Below are 12,710 nucleotides of genomic sequence, written 5' to 3' on the forward strand. Positions count from 1 at the left end.
TTGTTTAATTACCATAGCAATCAGTGAGGGATGGCAAACTAGGTTCATACATGCACTGTGCTCCCTCCTCAGTAACAGGAGACTCAGAAAGGTGTAGATAACAGCCTGCATGCTGAAAGCAACATTCTCACTCAATTCAAGTACTACAAAGGGACTTAAGATGGTAACATGCAGAGGTATCTACTGGACTTGAAATCTGTCCGTTTTGTTGAATTTTCAACAAAATTTATTAACTTGTGCTTTCACTGTACTCTAAAATTTTTTTCTGTATCTTCTATGACAATTTTAGATCCAGACCTGTGCTATCCTTTTTCAGATAAGCTTCATGTAAGAGTCAGGTCTAGGAATGTATGGTGCAGCTGCCAGAGGCAGAGAACAATGTTCCTTTGAAACCACCATGAGATTCAGTCTCTCCTGCTCCACACAAAAGGTTTATTTCCTAATGCTCCCATCATAAATAAATAACAATGCATACATTAAAACAACAGCAGCACTACACACAGCTATCCTCTCTAGAGCAGCTGGGGAAGATCTAACCATTCATAAAACAGAATTAACCTGTTGATTAGCTGAATATACTAATGGAAAGGTGCTGTGTGAATGGAGAAGAAGCAATGCCTGTTTGCCAAAGGAGCTCTTGGGCACTCACCCACTTTGGACTTGGTTGCTATTGTGCATTTCATGTTAGGGAATCCAGCAGACTCATCATGGGGAGTTTAGAAACTGGCATGCCTGCTGTGGCTATACTGGTTTTAGGGCAGCTCTGAGGTCTCAGGACTCCCTTCACTGGCACAGCTGAGTGCAAGAAGGACTGGAGCACACCCAAGAGAGCAGGTGCCCGAGTGTGCATGAACTCCTCTGGAGGATCTACTTGCACAGGCCAGGCATGTGGAGGCAGGACATGGAGCATGCAGTGCCCACAAACTGTTGGGAACTTTTCCTCTGTGCTAGAGGTGTAGACATGCTTTTTGTCAAGGACACCAGGAGATGCTCTGCAAAGGAAAAGGTCATGGAGTACTGTGGAGCAGCCTTCCCAGCACAGAGAGTGCAGGCTGGCCTGATTCATTTACCCTGGTTCCAGAAATACTTGGCTAACATCTTCAAGATGTCACATCTCCTCTATGTCACTCTACTAAATCTTAGAGGTCAAATAACAAAAATGTCCAGTAAGCTGAAGATTCCCTTGGGGCTACTGCAGTCATGTGGAATAGACCAAAGTGAGGCAATTTCTAGGGTGGGGAAATCATAAAGAGCTGCTTTGTATTCTTACAAATGGAGCTGAACCCAGAGCTTATTAACTGCAGCTGGAGAACTAGTTCAGAATAGTAACATGTCCTTTAGTAAAAGCATATATCATCTGTGTTAAAAACAGGTCTCATCCTTCTTCTTTAATGTTCTCCAGGCTGTTGTGATTAGTTCAAAGTACATTATTCTGTAGGCATTAATTTCCTCTGTCTACATAAAGACACATCTTTTTAATAGTTCTAAGTGTCCTTATTACACATCCCCATGGCATTGAAACTTGCAGGCCTTCTGTTCAACTTGAGGTTGTTTCTTGGGCCTTCCAAACTAAACACAGTTTGCTGGTGGGTTTCACCTCGTTACACCCTTTGGGGACAACAGAATAGTGCACTAAAGGAAGAGGCTTAGCAAAATAAGCACCCACAGCGTTAAAATGTAAACTATTACAAATCTATATGAAGCATCAGATGACTGGTCTTGTCACTGGGTTTGATTTAAATTTGCAGGGGAGACCAAGCCTCTCCATGTTGCCTTCTGGTAAGAAATTGCCTCCTTTTAGCTGAAAAATTCTCCTTTTTTAAATAGTCGCTATCACTGTTTGGCTGAGTGGAGAACACTGTTTCTTTAACAGACACTATCTCAGCCTGAGTATTTAAGCCCTCACCTTTAGTGTGTTTCTGCAGAGCATGTCCAAAGACAAACACATTCTGTTGGCTGAAGGACCATTGCTTCCTTCAGCAGACCAGGGGAGGGATCCTTGATTGCTTGATCTCACATTTCTGGGCAGCCCTGCCATTGTCTAAATAGATTATTTAGTTCCCCAAAAATACAGGGTACAAATCTCATGCACAGAGACATGTGAAATTCACAGCAACTGTATAAACACTTTTCTCCAAAGTATTGCACTCTGCAAGTAAAATTCCAATTGCAGTTAGTTGCTGGAGGCTCATTTGATTTACTCATTTCTCTGCTGGCAGTGTAAAGTAGCTCTGCTTTGGTCATATAAAGTTATGGTGAAAGAAGCAACCCTATAACTCAACCCTGTTGCCTTGTTCACCCTGCATATATCTCTATTCAATCACAAGGCTTCAGAGATGCACTTGCTGCTTCCCCTGCTGTGATACACTGCTGTTTGCTGGAAGGAACTGAGAGAAATTTCCTGAAATTTCTTAAATTTCCTGGGAATTAACCTTTGGGATAGTACTGTAACTCTGCTTGTATGCAACTGGGTTTTTCCTGCATTCTCTCCAGTAGGGTGTTTGGGAAGCCAGGAGAATAAATTACACTAACTTGAATTGTGACTCCTGGCTTCTTGGCTGCCACCAACTTGGCTTTTAACCATTGTCAGACTTCAAGCAAAGGGCTCTTTGTTTGAATGGGATCTATTCCTGAGACAGTTCAGTTATGTTGTCTTTGCTGTGACCACAGGCCTAAGGAGGTAGATTCTTCCTGTTTCCCTTAAGGTGTTCTTAGACAGATCCTGTCTTTCCTCTTCAGAAGGAAAACAGCAGAATGTAAAAAAGCACTGCTACTAGAATGAAAAGATGGAGAAGGGTAATCTCAACTTGTAAATGCAAGGGTTATTGTGGTACACTTTGTGGTGTGGAGGGGGTGAAGGTACACTGCAAACATTCAGTGTCACTGCAGATCATATTAAGTTGTAAATTTTTGTCGTGGTAGATGGATTTTTCAGAAAATTTCCACACGCTGGGTGGGATAATGGATTGCTTTAAACCACAACTTTCTTTTGAAACATTAGCCTAACTTTAGTATTTGTTTCTGTAGCTATTAAGAGCTTAAAACATTGATTTGTCTGCTCAGGCTGATTACCAGAACAAATAGATAGCCTAAATTCTCTATGGCTTTGTCTGAACAAAAGTAGCCTGACCTAATAACATTTCCTCCTTTGTCTATGTATTAACTCTAGAATTACATTGGTTTTCAGTGCTTAGCCCCAGGATGTAAAAATCACTTCCTTTCCCATGTGTCTGGTAGAGCAAAATACAATTTGACAAATATCTTCCTTGTTTAGAAATTCTAAGAACTGAGGTTCAAATATACTTCCCAAGAGGATGATTTCTTGTGCCTTCCTTTCTGCTGTCTTTCTACCTGTCCCTTGCCTCTCCTGATGTTTAAAAGGAGCTTATTCATTTTAATATTTTCCAAGCTGTGCAGGAGGAGAGGAATATGTAGCCATGGCAGATCTCAGAGCTGCTGAAGTTGAGTGTAATGCCAGCAAATCTAAAGCCCAGTCTCAGCACCAAATGCCCCAGGGAAGCTGCAGAGCCATGTGGAGAGAGCTATGGTGTTTGCTTCTGGTGCCTGTCCAGGGCGAGATGAGGTCTCTAGGAATCAAAGTGTCCATCTGTCTAATGCTCCCATGAGGTGGAACAGTGCTACTTCTGTTTTACAGATGACAAATGGATCTCTTCAAAGGCTGGCTGCAGCCACTGAACACCAAAAACCTGGCTTGCTTTGTCTGAAGGAGCCTCTCTCTTTCCACCAGCTGTAGGAAAAAGATTTGCTTAACTATAGGCAAACTTTGGTTAATCTCCCCCACTTTCACCCTCCCCCAAAGAGAATTTTTCTAGGTCATGCAGAAATGATTAAATAGTACCTTGGAGCAAGGAATGTCTCCCACTCCTTATAATTGCCAGGCTGGCATGCTGGCCACTCAACCATCTTTCCTGACTATTGTTCAGCTTCATGTAACCATTAAATAAAGTTTTCATGTAGATATTTATGCACAGTGCCTATGGTACTTCAAGAGAAGCTGGCTCTCTTGAATCTCTCTGTTACCACTGACTCCAGACTTCTTTAGATAATGGTTGATAAAGTTCAAAACATTAATTTCCACCAATAAACAGGAACTGGAAGCCTAGGGAGTTAATAGGGCTTTTTCATCTCAGCCTAACTCTCTGATCTAATTTCAGATAGCAGGAAATATGCCAACTTTAGCCGCTAATTAGAGTTACTCTTTGGAGATTATTTGTAGCAGACCTCCAAGCTTCTTATAACAAAAATGCACTGACAGTCCTGCCAGCATAAATACATTAGCTGTTTGTAGTGTAGAGGCCTTTTGAATTATGCAATGAATTGTTACAAAGTGTTTTAAAATATATCAGACTTCACAAGAAGTAATTTTTATCTGGAAACCATGGTTCTGTAATTCCTCAGGAATAGTAAGTGTGGCAAAATTGGAAATTTTGTCTTATTTCTTGAGGGTGCTGAAAGTTTTTAAATAATAGAGGGTGAGGTGGTATTAGTGATTGCATTTTATTTTTCATGTTTTCTTTGATCCTGTTCTGGAGAGTGCTCTTGGTACCATATTCTGCTGAACTCTGGTTATATTCACTCAGGATTAAGCTTCTACTCCACTCTAGAATGCATCTTGCTCTCAGGGAAAACAATGTACTCTTTCCTCATGACAAGCAAATCTCTTCTTGGGGGATTGACTCTTGATACCCTCACAGTGAGCTGCAGCTTTCTCAGGAGGTTGTGCTTCCCAGTGTAGCCACTTCTGTTTACCAGAAGAGATACCATCTCACCCAGAAAAATGAAGAATATGAAAAAGTGTGTAGCAACAGAGGTGTGATTATAAGATTCATTCTATTAATAGCTTTTCTTCTTGTAGCACTCATATTTTATCCTTTTACCTCACCTTTCATTCAAGGTTGAGCTCTTTTATGTTTGGGTAACAGTGGTCATAAAGCAATTTATAAAATTAACCAATCCTTGCATTACCCCCTTGAGAAATCCCCTGAGCTTTCTGGCAGGTGTGAGGTGATGAGTCAGTGGGAACAACACCGAGAACAGAATCACATCCCCACTTCTACTTTTGTCCATTGCTCATCCACAAAGATGGAAAAATGTGCCATTAATGATTGTATCTGCTGCTAAATCAGCAGGCTTTCTAAAGAAAGAGCTTTCTACAGAGCACTGCTGAGGAACACAGAATGCTTTTGAGGCAGTGGGAGAAACAGAAACTCACAGGAGAAAAAGAACATCCTACACCTTTGTGGTTTCAATGTGGGGTTTTTTTCATCACTGCTTGAAAAAGGTGTCAGAACACCTTGGGTGCTGTTTTCCTGGGTACTTCCTCTTCCTTTGCATTCTCTAAACTAGATTCCCTAGCTTCCAGGGTGATTTTCACATCAGTACCAATGAAAATTACATTGCATAGGTAATTCAGAAAAATGAACTAACAACTACCATATATGATTGATAGATCAGAAAATATTTTTAAAGAAAAATATTTTGACTTGCAGGCTCTTGATTGTGGAAATATTTAGACTGGGTGAAAAACAACTTTTCTAGCAAAGACACTTTGTGGAAAATGTTGTCCAGCCCAGGCTGGACTTCCTTTATATGCCTTCTTTAAAGTAGTGCTTTGTTGTTTTGTTTTCGTTTGTTTTTTTCCTCCTATGTGAACCTTATATTTAAAATTCAGATCTTGTTTCACCTGAAAATCTATGGATGACTGGAGAAGTGGGAAAATGACAGAGAAAGCATGCAAGTATAACCAAATTAACATGAGAGGTGAAATTGGTTTTGTTTTGATTCTCCATTGCCACTCAACTGTATGGCCATTTAAACTTTCATGATATGCTCACACTGATATCAAATGAGACAGGGATTCTGAGCTGGTAGTATTTTTTTTTCTGCCTAGTAAATTTAGGGGCAGATTTAGAGGAAGTAGGTTGTGTCTTTGTGGCGGAACAGTTTAAAGTCACGGTCCCTTTCCTCAGTGAAATGAATTTACAAGAGCTAAGAATCCCAAAAGCTGAAATCCCCTGCTGAACTCGTATACCCTCTTCCTCTGAGCTGTTTCAGTGATCAGGCTGCCTGCCAAGGCCTTTGTGTCAGTCAGGCAACTACAGGTGATCTTTAAATATTTACGCATTGCTTCAGTAGCTGTCTTCTCTCTCCTGCCCCACATATTTATACAGCCTGGTGGTCCATGCTGGAGGATGTCTGAGGAGCTGTGAGTCCCTGTGTGAGTTATGACTGGATCCAAGTCTGCAAATGACTATGCAAAACAGAAGGCAGTGGAGTATCTGCCCTTTGTTCTTTTTTAATTAACCTCCCTAGGAAGAAATACCTTAGAGAAAGTTATTTCCGTCCTGACCTTTAATGCAATGATGGAGAAACTGACAATCTAAGGGGAACTGCAGAAGCATAAAGAAGGCAAATACTGATACTCCTGAATTATCAAACAGGAAAAAAAAAACAACAAACAACCCAACAAGTAGAAGAATGTAACTAAATTTTGTTTTAATTCTTATAAAGGCTATGATGTCCACTCCTTTAGATCACTTAAGGTAGATAGAATGAAAAGCTTTCCTTTTCTTCGTTTGTACATGTCAGCACAGACAGAAATGTAGCTGTGGGCAAGTGTAAGGAAAGGACCTCAGCTTGCAGAGCTCAGAGGTGCAATGCCACCTGCCAAAGCTGTGTCCCAACACGATGATTGCCCTGCAGCATGGACAGGAGAAGTGGATGGGGTGAATTGGATCCTAGTGCAGAAGGTGCTTACGTACAACATAAGAAGCCATGGTGCTCCCAAAGGAAACACAGTTAGGAAATTTAAGTAAATTGTTTCTTGGTCTCTCAGAGAAGACATCAGGGCAAATAATTTCTTTGCAAAAAGGGTATGTGGGTGGTTTGGCCAGCAGCAATATTTTCGTTTGGTCTACTGTAGTGAATTACTTTTTCCCCAAACTCCCCCAGACAGCCTAATTTAGAGCAGATTTAAGTTACACTAGGGGTAATGTATCAAATGAGTGCCAGGACTGTGGAGCTGAACTTCAGCAATAATGTGTATTGGGTATTGCTTATAATCTGAATCCCAGTTTAATTCATTAGAAACCAAGTGCAAAGAGTTATATTTTTTACAATGTGAAATGAAAAAGGGAGAAGCGGCAAGCGGTGAGCAGGGCAGTATAAAATAGTAGGTAGCACATACATGAATGACAATTTTATCTCACTGCTTTTAGCTGTCATCTTTGATGTCCTTCCCTTTTTGTGGATAAACTTGTGTGCCTACATATTGTTTTACTGTTGTATTCCAGACAGCATGTATCAGAACACATGATCTGTCTGACCTATTAAATGACCTCCCTGAACTGCTCTAAGCATAGGCATGGAGATGGGTAAAAGCCCTGGGATCACTAAAAGGTGTTACCTAATATTAAATTTAATGTGTTTTAGTCAATAGTATATACAAGATTTGCTTCCAAGTATTTGACAACCTGATATTTCAAAATTCAACTTTTGTGCTACAGAGTATTTATCACATCTCAGTTTTCAGAAAGTGGTGAGCTCACTGAGTGGGGATTGAAAAAAGAGAGTTTAAAAAAGGAGATGGGAGGAGTTCAGCTTTACAGTCTTTTAATTTTCAGAGGCCAAGCTATGGGCATGAAATGCCCAATTGTAGGTCAAGCTCTGCTGCCTCCAAAAAGGTCCCCTGGGAGCAGCAAAACCCCCAGGTTAGATCCAAAGCTACTGCTAGTTTGAAAGCCAGCTGGAGATATGCAGTGTACAGAAATGCAGGGGTACTGAAGTGCTCCACCTTTCACTCTGTGCTCCTATGTAAAAAGAGCCATTGCATGAAACAGTGACTGTAAAACACACGTGTGAATTTGAACATTAACACCCAATTAGAGATGGGGAAAAGCGGCTCTCAGGCCTGCTTGGCATTTTCCACAAATGTCACTTTCAGTGCCTCAGTTCTTCATCTTTTTGTACAAAATCCCTGAAAATTCAACTCTTTCTTTTCTTGCTAGAACATAGGAAAACAGAAGTTTCCAAGTGCTCTCCTGAAACTTGAGTGGGAGAATGAATTTCTCTGCAGACCTGCCCAAAGTCTTGAATGGGGTGTGAGCTTAGCTGTGCTCAGCGAACCAAGGTGCCATGTCAGCAATCCAGTCTGTGTTAGCACTGTGATGTGAGTGAGGAAAGAAGGGCTCTCCTCGGGCACTTGGTTGTGCTCCTGCCCCTCTGAGCTCTCCCCCAGGAGCCTGCCTGTGTCCTCTCACTGTGCAGAAGGCTGGGGAGGACGGACACACTTTACTTTAGAGCCTAAGCTGGATCCCAGCGTTCCTTCCTGGCCGCTGCTCCCCAGAGCCTGACATGAGGGAGGATGTTACCGCTGAAGATCAATAGATCACACGGACACAGGTCGAGGTTTGGTGGAAAGAAGAGCAGAGTTTATTTTTCCTCCCAGGATTTATAGGCTTCCTACCACGGCCAGGGATTGGATGGTCAGGATAACACTTTCTCACTGCACTGGCCATGAGAGATGCCCATCACAAGATGTGTAACAGAAAGAATGTACACATATCTATGTTTACAGTTACTGTCCTGGGAAAGTCCTTAGAAAACTATGTTAGCAAGCTCAGAAGCTGAGCTTTCAGGGCGACTGGAGGAGGCCTTCTGGCCAGGCTGGCTGAGCCAGCTGACCTCCCAGCTCTGCCCAGGGCAGCTGCCAGCCCCTGCTCAGCCCAGGCCTGCCTGCTGAGAGCGGCACTGGGTCCCTGAGTTCAGCCCAGGAGATGCATCCCACAGCGGGTGTGAGGTTCTGCGAGGACGGGCTGTCACCACGGCAGGACCATGCCTTCACAGACCTTGAGACCTGAACAGCAGCAGCTAAACACAGCAGCCTGTGGGGAATGATAAGCTAAAGCCATCATTTATTACAATTTCCTCTGAAATCAGCTGTGCCCCTGCTTGGTGCTAGAGCTGTACTTCTGTGTTATCTGCCTTCCCAGGCAGGAGAATGTGGCAAATGCAAAATCCCAGCTCCATTAAGATCTTTGTCAAACTCACACATTTAAAATATCTGGAAGAGACAATCTCAAGCTTCAAGGCTTTATGTTAGCACTTAACAGCGGGCTTTGAAGCCTACTGTTGTACCCAGGGTTCAGACCAAGAGAGAGCAAATTGAATAAATTGAGATTATTCAGGAAAGTTCTTGGGTTGTTTAAAATATGGGCACCATCTTGTACTGTCCAAACGTACGGCATTAATGGCCCTTAGAGAACAAAAATCAATAGCTAATGAAAATACTTAATTTTCTATGCAGATCACTTGTACTCATGCTAAGCCTTGGGATTTTGAAAGCATCTTAGCTCTCACATCCCGACAGACACATTTGAATTCTGAATAACTTAGATGTTTTATTCACTGTGGTTTCATTGGTTTCATTATAACTTAATCACTAATGATATAATTTTTGTTTCAACAACATGTATTTCAAATTTTATATCAAAGAAAAATGACAATTTCTTTTAACAATAAGAAATGTCTTATCCCTTGGGGAGCAGTTAAGCAAGCCTTCACCAGTATAAAACTAGACTCAAAATGTTGAGCTTTTCCAGTCCTGTGCAGTGTCCAGTGATGGAGCTTTTTTCCAGTCTCTTTCTAACTTTGACATAACTATATCCAAAAATACTTAAATGCCACTTCTGAAGCCCTGTAAGAAGTGGTTCCCTGGCCTTCTGATACAAGCAAAGAAGTATTTGTCTGTACCAGGGGTGAAGCAGAAGGGTGTGGATGCTGAAACCCCAACAGCAGAGTGTGAGCTCTGCATCTGATTCAGCACATGACCTTCTGAAATCACTTTGACACAGCTTCTCGAAGCCACAGAGCTGCCAGAAAATTCTGCCTATTCCAGTACTGCATTTGCTGAAGGTTCTTACACCTGTTCCCAGAGTTAAACCAGCTTTTCCTCCAACAGTCTTGTGTAACTGTGTAGCTACATTTCTAACAGAGATTTTCTTGACCTAGGAAAGTAGGTTGCAGATGAATGGCAAACAGAACTGGAGCCACAGGACTTAGTTGTATCACAAGAATTTCAAATGTTAAGCCAGCTGAAGGCTGCAGATATAGCAACCTTACTTCCAAGAAAGCTGAAAAAATTTCAAGACATTTGAAATATCTAAGTCCATATAATGCATTAATATAATCCATTGTTTTTTTCCCTGGCTTCAATATTCTGGATTCACCACTACTAAGCAAAAATTACTCCAGTACAGCAGATGGTCACAGTTTTATGAAATGTCATGTTTTTCTGTTTAAGAAGAAACATAAGAACTCTGTATATGGCTCCATCTCTAGTAAGCAGTATACTGTGGTTGCAGTCTTACTTTTTCAAAGTTTATAGAAATAAAGACCTTGGAATTTGGTTCCCAGTTCCTGTACACACACATAAATATAAATGTGCACATACTTATTTTTTTACTGACTGCTCAATAAGGGATGGTAGAGTTTGATGCATGGAATTTGTTTTAGTCATCTGAAAATTAGGCACATAGTCTAAACTGTATATAAATAGTCAGGGCTTCCATACTCAGTCAGGAGAGACGGTCACCTCCAGGAGATTATTCATCACTTGAAGTTTAATCAGGGGATGATTGCTTAAGACTGGATTTGTGTCTTTCTGGCCATTGACACTGGATGGAGTAAATCCCATCCCAAGTGGCTAAGGAAACTGCCCAATGAAGCTGTCTAAATACCTTTAGTTCTTATCACTGTTCCTTAAGATGTGATGATATGCAGCATTTCAGAGTATATAAAGTATTAGTAGGGACAAGAGGCCTTGAGAACAATACAGTGTCCAAATATGCAGGAGTTGGATAAGGAATGTTAAAGTCCACCTGGAATTGAATCTGATGAAGGACAGGAAAGGCAAAAAGAAAGACCCCTCTACCAGTAGATCACCAACAAAATAAAAACTAGAGAAAACATGGTCCCAGTGTTAAATGGGAAAGAGCCTTTTGACAAAGAATATGAAAAGACTGATGTACTCAATATTATGTTTGTCTTGTCTTCAGGAATCCCAAGCTGTTGGAACCATTGAGGAAGTCTGGAGCAAGGAAGACTACTCTTGCTAAAGGAGCATCAGATTAGGGAACAATTAAACAACCTGGACATACACAAGTCCATAGGAGCTGAGAAAATGTGCCCATGAGTGCTGAGGGTGTGTTCCAATATCATTGTGAGGCCACACACACTCTTGGAAAAATCTCTGAAAAGCTGTGGAAATTTGGTGAGACTCCTGAAAGCTGAAGAATGCAGATATCCCTTGTGTCTTCACGAATTACAAGAATGAGGATCCAGACTCATCTCTGTCCCTGAAAGGTCATAATAAGGTAGCGAATAATTCTGGAAACTATTTCCAAACATAAAAAGAAACAAAGAAGTGATTGAAGTTGTCAGATATATGAGGTGGGGAGTGATAGCTGACCATCCTTCCTAAAACTAGTTGAAATATGAGGTTCAAAGGGTTATGAAGACATGAAGTACAGCCAGAGACCAATCACTAGTGCTGTGCCCCAGCACTTCTTAATGTCCTCATTAAACACCTGGATAATGGGGCAGGGTGTAAGCTCTGATACAAAACTGGGAGGAGGGGTTGGTACATGGGATAGCAATCTCCCATCCAGATGGGCCCCAACAAGCTGGGGAAATGGGCCAAGAAGAACCTCATGAAGTTTGACCAGAGGATGTGCAGTTTTGAACCTTGGAAGTAATAACCCCATGTGACAGTGTAATAACCACATGTGAGATGTACTTAAGAAAAAGACATTTTTACTTGCAGGAAAAGACCTGGAGGGCCTGTGATCACTAAGGTGAGCCAGCAGTGTTCCCTTGGGCATTGTGGTCTGCATTAGGAAGGGTGTCACAAGCAGATTGAGGGAGGTGATGTTTTCTCCCTTCCCCATCTGAACTGCTGTGTCTGTTTCTGGGTTCCCCAATACAAGAGAGACATGAAGATATTGGAGGTGAGTTCATTGAAGGTCCTCTAAGATGACTGAGGGACTGCAATACCTTTTATGTGAGGAGCACCTGTAAAAATTGAGATTATTTAACCTTGTGCTTATTTTAATCAATGTGCTTTAACTCCTGTTGGAAGGAGAAAAAGAGATCAGAGCCAAACTCTTCTCAATGGTGCTCAGTGAAAGGACAAAATGCAATGGTCACAAACTGAAATACAAAAAAATTTAATTTAAACATAAGAAAAAGGCTTTACCATTGGTGCTGTACACTGGAACAAATTCTCCGGAGAGTTTGTGGAGTCTCCATTCTAGAGAGATACTCAAAACTCAACTGGAAATGGTCCTGAATGACATTTTCCAGTTTAGCCTTCTTTCAGCAGGAGAGTTAGACTAGACAATCTCCTTAAGTGCCTGCCAGCTTCAGCTGTTCTGTGAGTCTGTGATTGTGGAGAAGTTCAGGAGTTTTCAGAATTGCAGCCAAACCTTTCTTTGTCTCTCTTATCATTAACAAAACAGTCAGAGCTCTCTCTTCTGCAGACAGTTTACTTCTGAAAGTAGAAGAATGTGAAATCCACAGAAATATTGTAGAAATGCAAACTATATAATTGTTGCCTTCTTATTATTAACATGTAATTAATTTGATTTTGTTTAATGACAAAGGAATAAATAGCTCCTCAACGTGTATAGTTA

Source organism: Parus major, chromosome 1, assembly GCF_001522545.3.
Source record: "Parus major isolate Abel chromosome 1, Parus_major1.1, whole genome shotgun sequence".
Classification (NCBI taxonomy): Eukaryota; Metazoa; Chordata; class Aves; order Passeriformes; family Paridae; genus Parus; species Parus major.